At 34.4% G+C, this 22605-nt stretch overlaps 1 protein-coding gene across 2 annotated transcripts in view; it reads left to right on the top strand.

Moving 5' to 3' along the window:
- ZFHX4 (zinc finger homeobox 4) overlaps window positions 1-22605 on the top strand; it is a 188375-nt gene that overhangs the window by 45593 nt on the left and 120177 nt on the right. The window lies entirely within an intron of this gene.

Here is a 22605-nt window from a genome sequence, read left to right as displayed (position 1 = left end):
TTCATCAAAGGCTATTTGGCCACATATTGATACTCAGCACAAATCTAAAGACTGAATAACACAAGAGAAGACATATCTTTCAGAAGCCATGCTGGTTTCTTTACAGGAAGACCTACATATTCATTATTTTCTATTTAATAATTTTTTAGCATTTTCAAAGAGCAGACATTAAGCCCACTAGCTTAATATTTCATATTTATTGATCTGAATACTATTCTAATAATTAGACCTATATTGGCAATTTGTTATTAGGAACTGGTCTATAGCCAGCCTTAAATGAACTTATATCTTTTTATTAATAGCGTACATTTAGTTCATTGTGAGTCTTTTGAATGGAACTTATCTGTACCATATCCTTAGCAGAAAAGACGGAAGCAAAGACTTCATTTGTCTAACAGACTTTGTACATTCCTGCTATTCAGCAGCTCTTCTAATGGTTTCTTGTTTTGAATATATTTAAGTATTTTGTTCTTAAGTCTTATCAATCTTTACTGTACTGTCTTCAATTACTCTTTAATTATGTAATTGTAAAGAGAAGAAAGAAAAACAAATTAAATTAATTTTGTTTATACAGAAATAAAATTAATTGTCTCAGATAAGAGATAATTACTGTCATATCACTGTGTTATAAACAAAAATAGGTACAATGTCATATTTCTTAGGAGAGGGCAATCCTAAGGATTCAGTCCCCAAAACTTTTTCACTGCATGTGATACCATAAATGTGTCACGTACAGTATCTGCAACACTTTAAAGAAGCTGTATCTTTTGGTGAAATTGCACTAAATCTATGGATGAGCAATCCTGGGGAGAAATTTTAAGGATCTACAAGCAGGTGCTACATTTGTATTCTGTGTGTACTAAAAAAATGGTATTAAATCAAAGGAGTTATACAACCCTAATCCTTAGCTTTCATAAAAACTCATTTGACAGATTAAGTTTTATGTGTTGATCCCATACTTTAATGACAAAATGCAGCAGTTTCAGAGGAGAGCAGCAAAGACAAAATATTTGCCATATAAGTTCAATTAAGAAAGGCTTAAGAAAATAAACAAGCTTGTTTTAGAAAAAAGGACTACAGTACATACATGGGAAAAAGCATAAATAGGCTTCAGTAAAATAGATTACTATATATAGGCCGACAGTATTTTTCATATTTATGGGAAGGAATTTGGACTATGATTCAAAAATACATTTTTTTCCAAATTGGTTTTATGACATTAATAAAAGCTAATCCTGTGGGCTAAAATATTCAAATTCAGTGCCTTGCCTACATTAATAATACATTATTAATTGATTCTTTACTGAGGATGTTAAACAAAAGCCAAATAGATCAACTGAACCTGAATGATTCAGCTGTAATATTTTAAAAAGAAATTTCTTCAGCTTAACGTATCTTTGCTTTATAATATATACAGGATAATATATTCTTTTAGTTTGTGTTATTATTCAAAAATCAAAGTGACAAAAAATTGTCAGTCAACATCAAAGCAAGTAATGATGTTTTGTTTTAAGATTTGTGTAGAGAAATATTTTCATACGATTACCTAATTTCTAATAGACTGTTCTATAAATTAAAAGTATCATGAATGAAAGAAATGTTGTTTTGTGGATGGATGCGTTTTAGTTTCAGGATTAAAAATTTAAAGGCTAATTGTATGTATATTTTTGTTAAAATTTCTTTTTTTATTTCCTTTTTTAGAATTGTATGAAAGGAAGCAATATGCTACACAGTCTCTTCCTCCTCATTTTGATTTGGTTTTATTGTTTAAAAGTAAAGAACATTATGATTTCTTCCCACTAAAACACTTTATTTTTGAGGAAACACTGAGATAACATGAGGATTTAACTCTAGAATTTTGTTCCTGTTCTATTCACTGACATTTTTCTATCCAGGACTAAAACTGCACTAGTCAGTTTAAGACTTTGCATCCTTTGTTTTAGTGTTTATTTATGTTTTATGTTTTATTGCAAATTTATATGCCGCCCTTTTCCCTGAGGGGACTCAGGGCGGCTTACAGCAATAAAGGGAAGGGGGTGCAAGACAAAACTTAAAAAGAAAAAAAAAAATCGTGATTAAAGGAAATTGGTCATAAAAACACAACATTCACTCAACATTCGGGCGGGGTGAGAGTAATCCTATCCCCAGGCCTGACGGGATAGCCAGTTCTTGAGGGCTGTGCGGAAGGCCTGGACTGTGGTGAGGGTACGGATCTCCACGGGGAGGTTGTTCCATAATGTCGGAGCTGCAACTGAGAAGGCTCTCCTCCGCGTAGTCGCCAGTCGGCACTGACTGGCGGATGGAATTCGGAGGAGGCCTACTCTGTGCGATCTGATGGGACGCAGGGAGGTAATTGGCATAGTGCTGGGAGTCTTGTGTAAAAACAAAGGCAATAAATTTAATTTCCTTGACTTCTACGTATAACATATAGTGGAGAAAAATTTGCCACATAAAATATTCACAGGAAATGAATTGATGAAGAACAGCCTCGATTTTACATTTCTGTCTGCCACTCTACTTCTGTGCATTCTTTATTCTTCTGTAAAGCACCTTTTGTAGATCCAAATGTTTTCATGTCATCTGCTATTTTTATCACTTCATTGGCCGTACCCTTTTCAGATCATTAATAATTACGTTAAGCAAGACTTGTCTTACTATGGAACATTTGGGCAAGCCCTCTGAATTTTTTCCATGTTGTATATGGACCATTAATTCCTAATTTGTTTTGTTACTCTTCTATATCATGGCAGTAGTTTAGTTTTCATCCTACAAATTCACAATTTCTTAACAGCTTTTTTACAACAGCATTATCAAATTAGTAAAAAAAAAGAAGCATTTTTTTCTAAATTCTCAGTTTTAATTACTTTGCTGCTTTAAGGTGATTATAAAATTCAATATTTACCTAAAAACCACAGACTAAAAATAATATTATGTATATTCATATTTTGAAGATGGTCAGAAAAATATGTACATGTTCACTAAACCTTAATCACTTTGTTTTTTCAGTTTTGATAGCTGGTATAAATACTGACTAAAAATTGTTGTAGTCTAGTACAGTATTAGTGCCAGATATTAAGATACAGGATGCTGGAAGCCTATACAAATTTTTTTTAGGGGGATGTTAAGAAGAAATGTATCAAGACTATTAAAAAAATCAGAAAGTCCTTTTGAACATCTGGTTCTACAGGAAAGTCTACTAATCCATTATCTTCTGAGTTACACAAATCACTTTGATTTATAATCTTAACAAAGATTTCTTTAGCGTGAAATAAAACTCATGCATTTGAGCTGTTTGGTTTATACTGACAATTCTTATATCCTGTAAAAAGACTTCATTCATTATTTCACTTTTTAAATTTATAATCCTAATCTAAAGCATGTCTGTGGAAAGAGAACACTGAATCAATTTAGAACAATTTCAATTTTATTTTAGTATATTAACAAGACACAGAATAATATCTGAAGTGTAGCTTTCGTTTGGTTCTTCTTCATAAGATAAAATAAATTCACTTCTAGTTTTGTGGTAGTGATTTTATCTCAGTAATCTGGTCAAAGATATTCTTAAATGTAAGTGTTGAATACCACAAGTCTATGGAATTTTTGTGGACAACTATTATATTTTGATACTGTTATAAAACATTGCATTCAGTATCTCCTGTTAATTGCATAAAGTTATGGAATTAAAATTATAATTTCTGAGTTATGCTTTTGATCTATTTTTAAGTTTCCCTGCTGTTTTCTACTACATGCCAAGGGACACATTTGTGGATCTCAACATTAAAGGCACCACTTCTAAAAAAGGGTGTGCAAATGTCCATAGGAAAGTTATAATTTAGGTGTGTTTCTTTTTTTATTTAAACCCTTTAATGAAAAAAATATTTTTAGATGTAAAGCATATGTTCTTCAATAAGAATTTCATATTATAAAACTTCCCTTAACCAACAGCAGTTTAGATGCAGTTTATATTTTTATTCTGTAAAAAATTGTTCCACCTTGTAATTTAAATTGTCCAGATCTGTCATTTATGTATGGTGATAAACTGACACAGACATGTGAAGAAGTAGGGATAAGGAAGAATCAGACAAAAACAGTAGTGTTGCAATACAATCCTTTCCTTTCTCTTCAGTGTGTTACAATAATGTACACATGTCCCAGTGGTGGGTTGCCAATTTTTTTATTACCTGTTTGGATACGCTCTTATGCGCAGAAACATCCAGGTGGGTGGGCGGAGCCTCCTGCTGCTGCTACTACTGGTTCGCCCGATCTGGACTGACCCAGGAGCAACCCACCTCTGACATGTCCCAAAGACCAGAACTTGCAGCATGATGCTTCACTGCTGCTTCCACCATTTTATGGGCACACATGTTTATCTCACTCATACAAATACACTTTCCTTCTTTTACATTGTTAATTTCATATTTGTATTGCTTCTGAACTGTCCAAGTAAAAATGTAATGTTCTTTAATTTTTTAAAAACTATTTTTGTTTGTTTGAAAAGTTTTGAATCTGAGAATGTCAGGGTACATCGGCCTTTAAATGAAAAATGGAAATGTGAATCAGGTATTCTTCTCATTCCATAGCCCATTGTGATAACTTTAACACTAAACAAGTGTTACAATATTTATTCTTGCATTCAAAATTTTCTCTCTTTGTCCTGTCCCTTTCATAGCTATTCCACCTCTGATTTTTTTCCCTTCAAAAACCATTGTTATACCTTCCGGGAAGTAGTTAATGTTGCATTATGAAAAAATTATGCTGTCTCTATAATTTGATTTGTGAAAATACCACTGAGTTGTAAATATTCCTTTTTGACTAAAGTGGTATATAAAGAGAGTGGTATATAGTAATTAAAGATGCACTTGGAGAAGGCTAGTTATCTAGATCTAGTTTAACTTGTTTTCAGGTTATATAAAAAACCTACAGGACAACTATGTATCTCAACTATTAAACTATTAGGAGTTCTTATCCAGAGTTCTAGGCTTCTGATATTATCAGTATATGAATAAGTATTATTTCATTGAAATCAAGAGTTATTGATTAATTATTATAAAATAAAGATGATATTGTTAAATTATGCTCAAATTGATAAATCAGGAAGATGGCACATTGTAGATGAAGAAATGTATGTCTTGGGAATGCTATTGGATTCAAACCTGCAAAAACAATAGCAAAAACTGCAGAAACCTGGTTTCAGCTCTGTGACCCTTTCTTGATCTGGTGGTATAGCTGAATTTTATAGTACAATTTATAACTACGGTAACTTATTCTTGAGAATGGTATGGAGTTACTGTTAAAGGCAATATGTGAATAGCAAATGATGCCTAATGCATCTGCTGTACAGTGCAACTGCCAAATTGTTAAATGGAACAGTTAAGTTGGGAACGTATAATACCTATATTGTATATGCTACACTGGTTTCCTGTGAGACTTGGGGACCAATTCAAGTTTGCATTTTTAAAATATAATCCTGTAATAATACTTTTTCCAGTAATAGCTGACATTCAGATCAGCTGGAAGATGCTACTTATGGTTCCACCTGTGGGTATGGTCTGTAATACAGTGACTGAGGATAAGACTATTTGATGAATACAAAACTCCCTTTCTGCTTAGAGTGGCTGATGCCAACTTTGGTAAGCTTTTGGAATCTGCCAAACATTCATTCACCCGTTTAAACTGATTGTTGGTTTTTCCTGTTCTGCTTTCTTAAAAAATGTATTGAAATCTTACATGATTTTATTGATTTTGTGAAGTTATGTATCTCTGTTTTGAGATATCCCTGTTTTAAAGATGAAATGATAAAAAAATAAGCAAGGAAATATATAATTATTTAATAGCGGCTACTTTTTCATATCAACTAATCAAAACTTTCAATTTTCACAACACTAATGCAATGTGATTGGGGTCCCAGTGCATGACAGTAATGTGACAATATCATTTGAGAAATGAAATGGAACATCTGTATGCCAACATCTTTCTTGCCTCCCAGACTACAAATTTTTCATGTTTCTGAATCACTGATCCAACATAAATTCCCATCAGACTAAATAAGTTTCAATAATATGACATGAGAACTGTCTTTTCTCCACCAATTTATATTTTTTTACTTTTAACTTTTGCTGCTGGAATGTTATTACATTTGATATCTTCCTCAGTTGCTACCAGATCTCATAATCCCTGCACTAGTTTTGATGGAATAACCCTTTTGTTTGTATTTAAGCTGTAAATAAATACATTCTTGATATATGAGATAAGAAAGAATATGTCATGTATTTATATATACATAAACAAATATTTATATATCAAAACTATAATATTGTGGCACTAAGGTGCCTTCTTCTAAATGCACCAATAAAATCCCAAGCAATATTATTGCTGAAAAGAAATAATCCCACATTATGGATATATTAATTGCAGCAAGCAATAAAACTATTTCAGAAATATTTTAGATAATTCTTTAAACTGCAAAGAATATTTTTCATTATCTTCCTCATATAATGGTAAGCTCTGTTAATGCCACGTCAGGGAGAAATTATGACTAATACATTTTCTGAATATCCAGCATTTTTCTTGTAACGGCTGTATCATTCCAGTAATGTTTAGCTTTTGAAATTTGACAGCTTGGGATTTTTCAGGTTTAAAATGCAAATGCTTTATGTCTCCATGAAGTATCAAGATTTTCACTACAATTGTTTTACCACCATTTTAAACTCAGTGGAATTACAAGACCCTGCATTTGAATCAAACAACTACCCTTCCTCAGCACTGAGTCAGTTTTGAAAAGATGGTGGTAATTTGTGAGTTATGGAAGGATTTTTTCATGGCATTATTTCTTCATATTCCCATTTAAAATATGTCCATTTAAATTTGGGGGGATGTAATAACTCTCTTACTTCCAAGATAAAGCCTATCTGTACCTGTAGTTAGATATGTATTTGAAAAAAGGAACTAAACAATTTCACCTCTAGATTGAGGAAAAGGGGGCACTTGGTGAGGAGAAAAGGAGGAAAAAGGGAAGCACTAAGCATTTATTTAAACTACATGCTTAATCATCATGTAGATTTTAGGTCAGCAATGACGAATATTTTTTGGCTTGCGTGCCAGAAGGGGGGGAGTGCAGGGGGGTCATCTGTGGGCATGCCACACCCATAATGCAATGCGTGACCTCCCCAGTGCATATGTACGCATAAGAGGCGCTCCCCCCCTGTTCCATGCTTTTTTCGCCCTCCCCAGGCTTCAGAGGCTTTATAGGAACCTGGGAAGGGCGAAAACAGCCCCCCGGAGGCCCCCGGGAGGCTTCATTGACCTTCAGGAGGCTTTCCTGAAACCTCTGGAGGGCAAAAAATGCCCCTACGAGCAAACCAGAAGTCACTTCCAGTTTGCTCATAGGTTTGTTTTTAGTCCTCCGGACGCTTCAGGAAAGCCTCATGAAGGTCCCTGAAGCCTCCGGAGGGCTTAAACCGACACTATGAGAAAACCGGAAGTCCATTCCTGAACATCCGGTTTGCTAATTGGGCAGGTTTTTTGCACTCTAGAGGCTTCAGGGAAGCTTCTGAAGCCTCTGGAGAGCTTCCGAGGGGGAACGGGGGGGCTCTTTTTGGCCTCCCCAGGCTCCTATAAAGCCTCTGGAGCCTGGGGAGGGCAAAAATGGCTTTTAAAAAAGCTGAATTCACGTGCCCTGACAAATGGCTCCACATGGCACCTGTGGCACACGTGCCATAGGTTCGCCACCCCAGCTCTAGGCCCTTGATGGTGAACCTATGGTGTGCGTGCTGGAAGTGGCACATATAACCATTTCTCCTGGCACGCAAGCTGTTTCCCATTGCTCTTCCATGTTCCGGTGCACTGAACAGCTGGTATTCATGCTTGAGGGAGCACTGGAAACCAGAGGAGCAGCCACCTGTGTGCATGCGTGTGCTGGGAAAATGATCTTCTGGTTTCCAGTGCACATGCGTGCACAAAGACCAGCTAGCCAGTGCGCATGCATGCGTAGAAAACCAGAAGATCATTTTCCCGACATGTGCATGTGTACTGGATGGCTGCTCTTCCAGTATCCAGCATGCCCACACATGCATGCCCACACGCCCCTGTTTCAACACTGGGTGCTGAAAAGGTTCGCCAACACTGCTCTAGGCCCTTTCTTCTAGTGTCAATCTTCTTTGTTTTATTTATACAGCACTATTATAGTTCTTTACAAACTGGGGTATGTTATGGCTCAGTGGTTAACCAATGCCTGAATGCCGTGATGGGGTGAACTCTGGTTACTTGCCCCAGGTCCTGCAAACCTAGCATTGGAAAGCATGGAAATATGAGTCGATAAATAGGTACCATTTCAGTGGAAGGAACAGTGTTCTGGATGTGCTTCGGAATATAGTCATGCTGGCCACATAACTATGGAAGTGTTTTCAGACAATGCTGGTTCCCTCCGCTAAGAAACGGGACGTGCAGTCCCCTAAAGTTGGATACAATAAAATAGCAGAGTTGGAAGGGACCTTGGAGGTCTTCTAGTCCAAACTCCTGCCTAGGCAGGAAATCCTATACCGTTTCAGACAAATGGCTATCTAACATCTTCTTAAAGACTTTCAGTGTTGGGGCATTCACAACTTCTGGAGACAAATTAAGCTGTTCCACTAATTAATTGTTCTAACTGTCAGGAAATTTCTCCTCAGTTCTAAGTTGCTTCTCTCCTTGATTAGTTTCCACTCATTGCTTCTTGTTCTACCCTCAGGTGCCTTGTAGAATAGTTTGACTCCCTCTTCTTTGTGGCAACCCCTGAGATATTGGAACACTGCTATCATGTCCTTCCCATGTCCTTCTTTCTATTAAACTAGACATAAACAGTTCCTGCAACCGTTCTTCATATGTTTTAGTCTCCAGCTCCCTAATCATCTTTGTTGCTTGTCTCTGCACTCTTTCTAGAGTCTCCACATCTTTTCTACATCGGATACAACTGGACAGGGGACACCTTTACCTTTTTATAAACTAGTCCTTGTTTCAAAAAGCATACAGTACTGTATAACCTTCAACAGAAAGTAGAAAATAAAGATCAATTTGTTTAATTAGGAGTGATGAAATGAATTGTGTAGCAACAGTTAGATGCATTTGTGTTCTATGTTGAAAGCTGATTGCATGAAAAATAAGTTCAATTGTCTCTATTTGTAAGTATGCAATGGACTATATCTTACTCTAAGCGGATTATAGGATTGTTGAAATTGTGGTGAAAGCTTCATAACAATATTGTGTCCAGAATTAATTTAAAACCAAACTAATAGCTGTTAACTATTCTTCAGTGTAATTAATAACTACAAATGCTGTGCAAGAAATTCATAATAGGAATACTAATTTGGCAATTTCTTAAAGAAGTTGTATCATAAGAAGGTGTGAAGTATGCATCCATGTGCAGTCTGAATCAACTTTTGTTCTTTGAATATAGATTGTGGTGCAGCCTAGCACTTAGTTTGGATGCTGTGATATGATAAGGTGAATGTAAATTAATTTTACATATATTCATTGTCATACAAATGTTGATCCAAACAAATGTATGTACCAAACACAACCCATGTTAGTTTTGATTATTAAATGCCTCTAATAAAGCTAATGATAGTTGTTTAGAGTATGTAAAGTATGTGGCAGAAATATAAGTGAAATATCCTTTCTTAGAATAACATTAATATAACTGTGAGACTTACACAGTTTGTACTGAAGTAAACTGAAGTACAAACCTATCAGTGGTGGGTTGCGGGCGGGTACGCCAGGGCGGGTACGCCATGGACATACCGGTGCCTGTCGGGAGCACTGGGTACCGGTAGGGTGCTACGGAGGTCCACCCGCCCGCCCTCATTCCTTACCTGTATTTGAAGGAAACGGGCCATCTGTACATGCACACGCAGTTTACGACACCTGCACAACGCTCTGTCAAGTAGCTGGAGCGCTGCAGAGTGCACGCTGCATGTGTGTGCGCACACACTGTGCACATTCATGTGGTAGCCGCCGGGCCCTGTTGCACCGTATCAGTTGCACTGGGATCTGGAATCCACCACTGAAACCTATGTACAGATTGTATTTCTTCCATTAAAGTAGATTATTTGTAGCTCGAGATTGAAATGAGGGGACCTTGGTGCTTTCTGAGATCGGTTATTTTCTTGCAGATGTTTCATTAACCAAACTAGGTAACAACATCAGCGCTGATGATGTTACCTACTTTGTATTTGTTCCAGCAGATAGATAGATAGATAGATAGATAGATAGATAGATAGATAGATAGATAGATAGATACACACACACACTCCAGTTTAATGTTAATAATAGTTACAACACATTAAACCATTCAAGTCAAGAAAAAGGAAATAAAAATTAAAAAAAGGAAAAAGAATAGATATTTTGCAGATTGATTTCCAATGTACAAAGCTTAGTTTGTAATAAGGCAACACTTTCATCCAAGCTTATATTGGATGTTTGATGGTGTTATAGTGCTATATTAAAGTGTATGCCATTCGTCATGGGATATTGTTATTTGCACCTTGTTTCCTGTTAAATTTCCATTATAATAGTAGGTGATCAAAATGTTAGTGTTTATAGTGTGGCCATATATTAATTGCATAACTGCCACGGGTAAACTAACATGTACAAAGATTGTATCATACTGCATTCCAAGTGTTACATCAGTGTCACATGTTATATAATGAATGGTTTTGATTTTGTAGTGTTGGAATAAAATATGTAATAAATGTGTTATCATTTTATCCGCTTCATCAATTATAGTCAACACAAAAATTCTCACCCTTCATTTTGTTTGGCCAAAGTATTTCAGTGTCTGGCCCCATGATGGCGAACCTATGGCATGAGTGCCAGAAGTGGCATGCAGAACCCTCTTTGTGGGCATACATGCCCCCACCAGCTGGTCTTTGTGGACACCGGAGCACCAGAAAATGGCCTGAAAATGGCCTGAAAAATGGTCAAAATAGCTAAAAAAAGAGAGGCCATTTCTGGGCTATTTTCTGGCTTATCTGTTCTGGAAAAAACAACATTTTTGCAAAAAACATTTCAATTGTGAAAAATTAATTACTATTATCCCATTTTGGTCCTAATCCAGAACATTCCTGTCTCACAGGTTTATTTTTTTTCAGAGATGCATGAACAAATCACATCTTCAGTATAACATTTAGTCTCACCCTAAAAACCTCTCATTATATCCTATTTTGGATAGACCAAAAAAAGTCATATCATATTTTATTTTGTTTGGGAAAGGATAAGAAAGAAAATGCTGCATTTCAGGGTATTCTTCTTTAAACATGTAAAATTAAAATTAAAGTGCATTCTTTTTTAAATATGTATTTCTTGGCACAAAAATAAAACTATATTGAAAATTTCAGCTATGAAACCTTCTCCTCGCCCGTCAGGCCTGGGGATAAGGATAGTTACCCCTCCCGAATGATGAATGTATGTTGCTTACCATTTTAGTATATGTCTCTATTTTGTTGTCTGTATCCCCCCCTTCCTAGTTTTATGTGAGCCGCCCTGAGTCCCCTCAGGGAAAAGGGCGGCCTACAAATTCTAATAAAACTACAAACTAAACTCCTTGTAGTCCAGTATAATTTCTTTTCTCTCATTGAAAAGGGAAAGCAATTTAAAGCCAAACACTTTAATTTCCAAGAACAGATTAAAAGCAGCAGAACAATAATTAAATTATAAGCCTTGATAAATTAACTTGACTTAACACTGCTATATTTAAGTATTTTGTTTTGAATCTCTAAGCAGGATAAAATATCTGGTGGGTCATCATCTGACAAGTGCATTGCTGTAATTGGCATGCATTGCCATTTTTTAGTTCCTTAAATATTATATTTTTTGTAGTATTCAATATTAATAGCAGATGTGATCATCTTCCAATAAAAGGCCATACTAACTAGCAAACACAAGTTATTCCTCTTTTTTCCCCTGGATAGAACCCTGCAGTTTTCTTGGCAAGATTTTGTAAGCGATTTGCCATTGCCTCCTTCTTAGGGCTGAGAGAGAGTGACTGGTCCATAGTGACCCAGTTTGATTTGTGTCTAAATGGTGCTACATGCATGATCTAGGTCAGGGGTGTCAAACTGGATTTCTTTGAGGGCCGGATCAGCATTTTAGTTCTCCGCAGGACGGATGGGACAGATGCCTTCTGTAGCACCCTGCTGGCAAAAATGGGGTGCATGGCTCCCATGCCACATTTTGGCTGGCAGAGTCGTGCAGGAGGCTGTCCATGCAAAAAATGGGATGTGGGGGACTGCACTGTCTCCCCGTGCACCGTTTGGGCTACCAGAGGCACTGCGGGCTGGTCCTTGCTATTTCCAGGCCAGCCCCGCATGCCAGATTTAAGCACCCCATGGGCCAAATATGGCCTTGAGTTTGGCACTCTTGACCTAGGTTGTACTTGTACGCTAGATACCAACAGAGCTAGAAGAAGACTCAGACGATGAGACGTTTGGGAGGAACGTGGCCCAGTCATGGAGTCTCGGGAAGGCTCTGATGAATGCTCTGTGTTGGAAACAGAGATAGAGCCATGGCCGTCTGACATTTCCCAGCTGCCTTCGGAGTCAGAGATAACTGGGGAAGAAGAACAGCTGGGGCCTGTTTGAGATGCGCGTATGTGCAGAGCTGTCAGGAGAGGAGAACAACTGAGGAATAGGGACCGACTCAGGAAAAAAGGCGCATGTGGACGCTGAACAGCACCTCCTTGGCTGGGGAATAAATGGAAACAAAAGGGGAGTGGTGGTTGCAGGAGACAACAGTTCATATTTCTTTTGGAAGATTTGTTTATCATGGTCCATGCCTCAGAGAGGTCTTGCCAGTAATTAATTTACAGTTTTGTGACTGGAAGCTCTCAGCCTGGCAATTATCCAAGGACTGATAGGCCCTGTTATTGCAATTAACCCTTGGAAGAATTATTGCCTGGACTTTTCTGTGTGTGAATGCCATGAATTCACAGTAGTTAAATAAAGAGGGGGGATTCGGGACAAGGAGTCTTTTTCTTGATTTTGCTAAGGCTGGGTCAGAACAGTACTTTAGTTATTACAGCAAACTGATTCTTGCTGTCTTTATACGTGAACTAGGATACCTCTTCAAAACAGTGGGGGAACGGATCATGGAGAGCAGTAACATGAGGATACACTTCCAAAAGGGACATTTCCCTGCTGAGAATAAAGACCACAGTAGCATTTGCCTTTTTTCATCAATCCTGGGACTTTAACAAAATATACAAAAGAGGGCATGCAGTGAAAGAAATGCTTTTCACCATTAATAACTAATTGAGGGTATTAATTAAAAATTACTTGATATGTTTTTGTTTTCATAGTCCATATTATTGTATGAAAAGTGCAAATATATTGTGACTTTTTATTTTGTTTTTTGTTTTGATAGGGGCAGGTTTTTAACATTTTTTTGAGCATTTTCCCCACAAAACGCAGATTCACTTTTTATAACATAGTAAACGTGTATGCTTATATCTGTATTTATATAATCAGCTCATTAATATTATGATAGATAATTCATGATAAATTATAGATAAATATAGATAGATGATATGGATGGATGGATGGATGGATGGATGGATGGATGGATGGATGGATGGATGGATGGATGGATGGATGGACGGATGGACGGACGGACAGACAGGTAAACATGTTTTTCATTTCATATTTAAATTTCCCTTTTTTTGTAAGGTATTAAAGTTTTAAAGAAGTACCTATTAGTTTTAATTGTTTTTTTTTAACAGATATTAGTTGTTGACTGAATGGATAAGCAGTCCCTGTGATATTTGATTATAGAGCAAGGCACCCATTTAACCTTCTCTTCTTTCCTGGTTGGGATTTCAAATACAATGCAGCAGAGCTCCCTTAGGCTCAGTAGGATTAGAATGCTAGCAGTAATCCTTGATGCTATGAAACAGACCTGATAGAACTTCAACTTAGTTGTTTAGGCTTATGCTCATGAATTTCTGCTCATCTGGGTGTATTAACCCTTTGGGATCATATGAACATGACAAATAAAAAAACTGAAAATACTTAATGGATCTTAAGGATGTCATTCTGATTTTACTGATTCAAATGTAAAATCCATGTGGAGTTGTTAATGGATTTTGTAGTAGAAGTCTTTACAGTTATTTCTATTTAGTCCAAGTGTTAAACATCTCCAATAGCAGGCCAGTACTTTTAAATAGCTAGCCTTCACTTACACATTGATTCTTCAGTATAAATTTTTAATGAGTTTTAGTGCTTATGAACGTGCCAGATTTTGATCTGTGGGCCTCACATTTTCTACCCATGGATAGGCCACATTAAACACGTGCATTTTTCCACAGTTATTTACATCTTGCATCTAACCCAATAGATACTGTCTTTGTACAAATACAATTTCTTGAAACGTATCATTTTGAGTAACTTTTCTGATAGTAACAACACTGCTGCTTATTTTTATTTTAAAGACATGCTTACTACAAAAATTGAGTAGGAATATCAATCCCTTTCTCATAAATAAACAAACTGCTATTATATGTTTAAGACTTGTACCTACTGACATCTATCATTGATTTAATAATACATATTTAACTCAAATTTAGTTTAACTGAAATTATTCTAAGGAGCAAAATATTAATAGGCAGGCGGAATAGTTTTTTTGTTCTGGAAACTCTAATAATGAAAATCAAGGGACACACTTAAAAATGGGATTAAGATTAAATATAAAGAAGACCAAACTAATGACAATAGAGATAGCAACTAGCCTGAGAACTGAAAATGAAGACAAGAAAGTAGTGGAGAGCTTCTATCTTTTAGAATTGACTGCAATTGCAGTAGTTGAATTAAATCAGCAATTAATTGAACCAATAGTCTAGACTTGGTAGAGTAGTAATTGAGGCCTTGAAGAAGATACTTAGATGCTATGACTTGTTTATATCTACAATGATCAAAATTGTGTAGGCAGTAGTTTTGCCTATGATACTCTGTGGAGGTGAAACTTTGATTTTGAAGGAAGAAAGATCATTTATATTTTTGGAATTTGAAGCTCTTGAGAATATCATATAGAACCAAGTAAATAAATAAATAAACAAATAAATAAATAATAGAATAAATAAATTCAGAGTTCTCACTAAAGGAATACATTTGTCAAAATTATAATATTTTAGCAAATTAAGCTAGGGTATATCTTCCTTGAAGAAAGCTAAGTTCAATCTTCCCTTGAAGACTTCATAATGCTAGGAAAAATGAAAAAATAAATAAGAGAAAACCAAGAATAACATGGTTGAAACTGATGACAATAGAAATAGGTGAACTTTTGGAACAGTTGAAGTTCCAGATTTCAGGAGATCATTTTAGCTAAAATGTTAGTATATAATGGCATAATGGCTCTGAGTTCTGGCATTAAGTAACCATGCAATGAAATAAATTAAGACTGTTACTAAAGGCAATTATAAGTTAGGGTTGTATTACCCAACATACCATTGCTTTGTATGGCTTAGAATCTAGGGTGGTGATAAGGTGGAAAAAATACCTAAAATATTTAGGTATAAACTAGATACAGTATGCACTATACTTCTTCATAAAAGGAATAAAGAGAATTTATTGAGTGGAAAAGAATATTTTAATAAAAATATAAATTGTATTCATGTATATGAGTAAAAGTCTGTGTATATATATATACACACACACATATATTTAGAGTTACAACCCCCGGTATGCCCAAATATGGGAGGAAGTTCACTACTTCCATTCTCTGTCCATCGGCTCGTCACAAGAGACCATCCAGACAGAAACCCAATATTTTTACTGTTGCCTTTTTGTTACATATGTGTTGTATTTGTGCTGATAAATAAATAAAGGGAGACTAGTATAGATCTATTTCAAGCTATTTAGCTCTCATCAGTTAGCCATAGTAGAATCCCAGTAAGGGCATGGCTAGTTGATGAGAGCTAAATAGCCTGAAAATAGATCTATATTAGTCTCCCTTTATTTATTTATCAGCACAAATACAACACACACACACACACACACACACACACATATACATACATACATACACACACAGACAGACAGACAGACAGACAGACATTAAACAACATTATCAGGAGAAAAGATGAGGTTTGTGATGGATTGGATATAGTCTGTTTATTCATACAAGGAAGAACCAAATGTGTCAATCAACATTGCCTTTATACATTGGTTCCTTGGATAGTCTCAGTGACTCTTGGGGATCAATACTGACTACTTGGTGGAACCTTTTCGGCTAGAATCTGGAATCTTTGATAGGACTTGGAAATTTTGAATCTATGTATTGAATTCCTTTTGTAATTAAAAATACCCTTACTAATCATTAGCAGGAAAAGAGAGTATCTTTATAAAATATAGGACCTAAGAAAAATGACATCTATTTCTGTTATTACTTCTTATACTGTTTGAGCATGCAAACATCCTTGTTTTTAAATATTTCCTAAACACTGCTCATTGACTTGCCCAGACTAGTGTTATTAATTGTAATCTTGTGAATGCAGTTGGAAAGGGTAAACCTTTTGCTGCAGAATGCATTTTAAATTTTGAATGGCTTTTTTTTTTTTTACTTTGGGCTGGCTTCACATAACATATTGCATTACGAATTTCTGCATAACATATCACATTACCTCTAGAGTTTTGCATAAGAGTATTTAACTTCTTCAACAGCAACTGTAAAAGTTAATATTTGTAGAGGGAGTCTCCCAGAATACGTTAGAAGAACAAGATATTGTAAAACAGGTGGATATAGTTACAGGCTTTAGATTTAATTGTGTTTTTAACTCAAAAGAACAGGTTATGTGTCAGTCACTCCCAAATTATTTTTTCCCCCTGCTCTGGATTTTTATCAATTCAAATGTCCTTTTCATCTCTATGTTATTGTGAAGCTTGGTCAAGAATATCAAGCACCATCCTTGTCTCAATGTTAGTTTTACTGACAAGGACTCAGCAGTAGTTCCCTAACACTTGACTCAACACTGTTTGACTAGGCTCTTGGGTTTAAACTCAGCTGAAGACTCTTAGACTTATAGCACAGCATGGCTGGTTAAGAATCTTTACTGCATGCTAGGATGAAACAGCTAAGTCTGTTGTTTGCTGGCTATCAACATGAAAGAACAGTTCCTTCTTATGCACACTAGAGCTTACTTCTGGCACTTCTCCCTCCCCCCATGGTTTAAGAGACTCTTTCTGTTATATATTTTGGCTTTGAAATTGGGCAATGTGACATAACTGACATCTCTGTCCTGAGAATCTTAACTCCTACAAATAAGGCACCTCTTTCTTTGTTGTGGTGCCTGCCCTTTGGAACAGCACCTCCCCAGAGATACATACAGCTCCCACCCTTCAAATGTTCCATAAATCTCTAAAGATCTGGCTCTATTCCCAGGCTTGAGGTTAGGACATCTATGGAGCTCCTGGTGATTTTTTGGCTATTATAAGGGTAGTTCTGTCTAGGCGTTTATGATTTTATTTTTTTATATTTTAAATGTCTTTGTTAAATGTCTTTTTTGAAGTAGACATCCTCAAAATCTAAGAAATAAATAAAAATCACATCAGTTTGTTTATAGAAGTCCTAATGAATGACTCAAAAGTTGACTCAGATTCTTGATTCTTTTAAATATAAAACATGCTGCATGATAGGATCATTTTGGAAATGAGAAGGTTATCAAACCACTGTAAAAATGAAATTTGCTGTTTTTTTCCTCTGAACATAAAGAAATGAATGTGACTTAGGACTACATTAAATATTGTTCTTATAAAACATATGTGTTAGGCATCAAATAACAATTTACAATAAGATATACAGTAAAAATAATGTTCAAAATTCTTGTAAGATTCCAAGGTAAAAATCAAACATACCTCTTTTTCAATTTTATGTTGCTGACCAAAACCCATTTCAGAAGTTGGTAGAACAGATAGCATTGCATATGCATTTGGCTGCTTGTGGAGTTGTGCTGTCTTGAAGCAACAGAGTCATAATCTGAAAGCACTTTACAGGCCTTTGACCACATAATAAAAATAAATACATAAACTTGAAAGTAGTCCATGTTTATGGATATGAAGTGATACTAGTGATTTTTTGCTTTGATCTTTCATATTTTAATAACATCCAGAGTTAATCGCTATGTACAATATGGGACTGCCTTTAAACACTTCAGAGAATTCAGATTTTTGTTTGGGATCATTAGGTCAGGCTATTCTGGTAAGGTTTTTTCCCCCCAGCTTCACTGACTTTGAGTTTGTTTCCCTGTTCAGCTGACAATACTGTCTTTGGCATTTCAAGCCCTAAATGGACTGGGATTAACATATCTCAGAGATCACTTCCACCCATATGAATCTGCTTGAGTTTTGTGTTACTGAGGCCTTCAGAAATATGGTTGTAGGGAAAGAGAAGCTTTAGCTGTTAGGCTGCCTGAACTGTAGAATCATAAACTCATATAGGTGGAAGGAGCCATTTAAGCCACCGAGCCCCACACTGAGTGCAGAAATCAAATGAAAGCATCCGCAACAGATGGCAGATAAATTACGGTTTAGTGATGTTCAAATGTGGCATGTATTAGTTCCATATGTTGAGCTGTTGAGCTGCTCAGCACAATATGCTACATTTATGCGAGTTTTATAATCAATATTGAAGATAGCATTTTAGATAAAAACTGAATAATAACAAAATGCTGCAAGCTTAAATCCTGCCAAGGCACGGAAGGTAAAAATGTATCCTGTAACAGCTGATGCTCTTCATGTTTGCATAGAAAAGTCCAAGTGACTGAAAGTAGGACTTTAACATCTGAGCTGATGCTTTTGTTTCAAGATGCTGTCAGTGGTGTTTTATATTTTATCTACATTTTACCTATCTAGTTGAGCTTGTTTCCCCCCCCCTTTTGATTATTTGACTTTTAAACTGTCGAAACTATCTGAAGACTAAGATGTGTCGCTCAGTTTTAGAACTTGAATATCATTGTGGTTATAAGGCTCAGCTATGGACAAGGAATCTGGATTTTGCCAGGAATTTCGTCAACTTTAAGAAAATCCCTTCCTATCTTTTATCTAGATTGATAAAAGATGCTAGACATTCTTAATGATTGGCAATAACCACTCAATGGCATTATAATATTAGGAAGCATATAACTTATGTAAATAAAAGGAAATAAAGCAAATATTAATGGGGTTACATAACATAGGTTTCTGCCCTCAGCATTACCTTTTAAAATTTCATTTTCTATCCCAAAGGAGTCTGTTGTGATACACAATCTGAGTGACTACTTGGTAAATTCTGCACTGTGATTATTGTTACTTCAGTAATGAGCACCTGAAATTATGTTTTCATGAAAAGGAAGAAATTATTTTTATAGAAATACTTTTTATTTTTCATATAGATATGGATTAAACAAATTGATCTTAAACATCATATACTAAATATAAAATAAGGTTATGGTCAGAAAAATCATCACTGTCAGATGAATGTTGTCCAATATTGAGTGTAGTGGATATGCCATTAATGTCAAATGATCAACTTTTATGTGTTTAAGTAATATCTAACCTTGGATTGTAAACAATATTATATTTATATTATATTTATATTATATTTATATTTATATTATTTATATTTATATTTATATTTATATTTATATTTATATTTATATTTATATTATATTATATTATATTATATTATATTATATTATATTATATTATATTATATTATATTATATTATATTATATTATATTATATTATATTATATTATATTATATTATATTATATTATATTATATTATATTATATTATATTATATTAATTATATTATTATAATCTTTATCTTTTAAAATCACAGTTATTGTGAAGTGGATGCTCTGAAGGGAGTAGATTATTTTGTCTATTGGAGACTATTTTGTTGTCCCACTTATAGGACAGTTTCCTCAACCAGACTTCACAATTTTATCTTTAGATGTTAGACAAAAATAATTTTGCTTGTCCACACATTTATTTTGTGACATTGTTTATTTTCATTTGCTTTTCTTCTTTTGGTTATCATATAGTATTACGATAGTCTTAAACTATTTCAAGCTGCCCTGAAACAGTGTATTATATAGAGTGGAATTCTTTAAATTCAGTTAATACTGTATAATCAGGCATACACAAACTATATTTTTATTCACTTTTATTTAAAACATTTATACCCCAAGCTACCACCTGAAAGTCTTCCAGAACAGCTTGTAAAATACTAACAGAACAGTAAATGCTTTCAGCCTTACCATCTGGAGGGCATCACACCTAAGAAAAAGTTGTTGGGAAAAAAACCTTCCAGTACAATCTTAGCTAATGAACTGAAATATTCATAAATATATAGCTCAGAACAGAAAGCTATGGTGAGGTGCAAAATATGTTTTAGCATTTTAATCCACAATATTAAATTTCAACCTTGGAATTGGAGTGAACTAATAAAAACTAGGGAGCAGACCTCACTCAATTTCTGTAGATTAGCCTCATTTGACTTGCATTATTCTCTAAGTGCCTGATCAACTATGAACTTGAGTGAGACTTTCACTTTTTGATTTTTTAAATAGTAGTTCACTTGTTACAAGAATTTGGTCAAAGTATGTAAGCAACTCTAGATCATTTAACCTGGTTTAGAAAAGCAATTTAAAATGTTGATTTACCTAATAATTTCTGGACTTTTGCAAAAGGAAAATGTTTAAATTAATATCAGTTAAAATTGGAGAAAATTGCAGATGTTACAATATAGAACAACTAGGAAGTTTAATAAAACTAGAAATAAGACTGTCTTGAAAAAACGTAATAGAACAATTTTACCCAAGTGTGGTTTTCTAAGAAAATGCAAACATTTCAAATGAACCTTTCTCCCAAAATAAAAAGACCAATTATGGTAAGATTCAATTTGCAAATGGATTTTTATTTCTAGTTTTTAATGCAAACAGAAAAGTGGTGGTATAAATAAGTAACTGTTGGATCCCAAACAGTTACAACATAAGCAGAAAGAATTTTTACTTATTCAAAAATGAATCCTTGATTCCCATCATGGCTCTTTGAGACAAAATAAAGTGATGACTAATGCATAGGAATGTTTCATTCATACATTGCATAAATTGTGATTGGTATTTGTTTAGTTGAACTTCATTTATATGAATGTCATGCATTGTAACATGTTGTTTTATAGTTTAGTTGGTTAATTATTATTGTGCATGATTCATTATATTGCATATTTTTGTTGGTATAAGTTAGAGAAAATTAAATAATAATAATAAAATAATGTATAAATTATTATTCATTAAGTTCATAGGTTTCTTAAATTATAACTAATAATTATCCATGTCAAATAATGTTGGCCGTTCAGAAAGAAATATTCATAAGTGCAGTAAAAATACAATTAAAAATTAGTTGAATATTTTTGATGCATTCAAAATGAACAGGGTAAAGCCAGTCCTGGGCTTCACTATTAGTGTAAATTCATTACTTTTACTTGAAAAAAAATGCATATTTCACATTCTTTTGTAAGTCTCAATTTTACATAATTAACTCTATCCCCAAATTCATTAATTATGCATATAATAATTGTCTGTATCCAAAAACTGAGGTGAAAAGGATAAAATAAATTCTTGTATTGTATAATGTGTCTTTGTTCTGCAGAACATGAACAAGACAGTGTTTATTGTAGTAAAAAAATTGTTGGCACAATTCTGCATAAGAGAAGAATATCTGGATTGTCTCAAAGTGTTAGCTGCCCATTTGCAGACAAGCAAGCTTTTAGTGTGCAATTTAGGTCAATGGATAGCGGGAAGAAGATGTGTTTAGGCGACAGATTTTAAATCACCATAATATAAATATGCTTCCCTTTTCATTTGGAATTTGTTTTCTTTCAAGGTAATTTAGTGCAGCAGACATGCACTTATGCCTGTCTTTGTAATTTTAGGGATTAGGATAGTGAGGATTAAATGCTGACCCTTAATCTTCAATATCAACTTTAAGACCAAAATATAATATGCAAATGGAATACATTCATTTTGTGTTTATATATTTTAATCTCTGTAATTTTGTTTTCAGAAGATGGAAATATATCTTTGCTTTATTTATTTTGAATCCTGAAGCAAGATGCTATTAAAATCTTTAAGTACATATTTTAGGAGATAAATGTTTATCCTTTGAGATTAAATATAATTTCTAAAAAGTGACTTTATACTAATAGTACTGTATAAGAATATACTGAGTACAATACCAGACAAAGAAAATATAAAATAAATATCATTCTGTTAAATTGCATTAAATTAGTGAACAGAATTCACATTAACTGTTACCATACCACTTACAAATTCATCTTATACTTCTATGATTTCATATACATTTTGGAGTTATTTAAAATATAGATATAGAGATTCATGCAGGAAGATAATCTATATTAATGAAACATTCATAAAAGTATATTTGGTAAACAGAGAAAATTCTCAAAAGAGATAAAATCAATATCAAAAGAATATTCAATCATTGAAATGGAACTAAGCCTAGCCTGTTAGATTCTATGTCTGGAACTTGTTGCATTGTCTATCTTACTTTTTCTGATCTATTATTTATGTTATTTTAATTT

This window comes from Thamnophis sirtalis, unplaced genomic scaffold (assembly GCF_051295495.1).
Source record: "Thamnophis sirtalis isolate CommonGarterSnake01/CBP01778 unplaced genomic scaffold, rThaSir2_p1.2 scaffold_2, whole genome shotgun sequence".
NCBI classification, from domain to species: Eukaryota; Metazoa; Chordata; class Lepidosauria; order Squamata; family Natricidae; genus Thamnophis; species Thamnophis sirtalis.
Note: the sequence above shows the minus strand (reverse complement) of the source record. Positions and strands in the feature narration are given on the sequence as shown.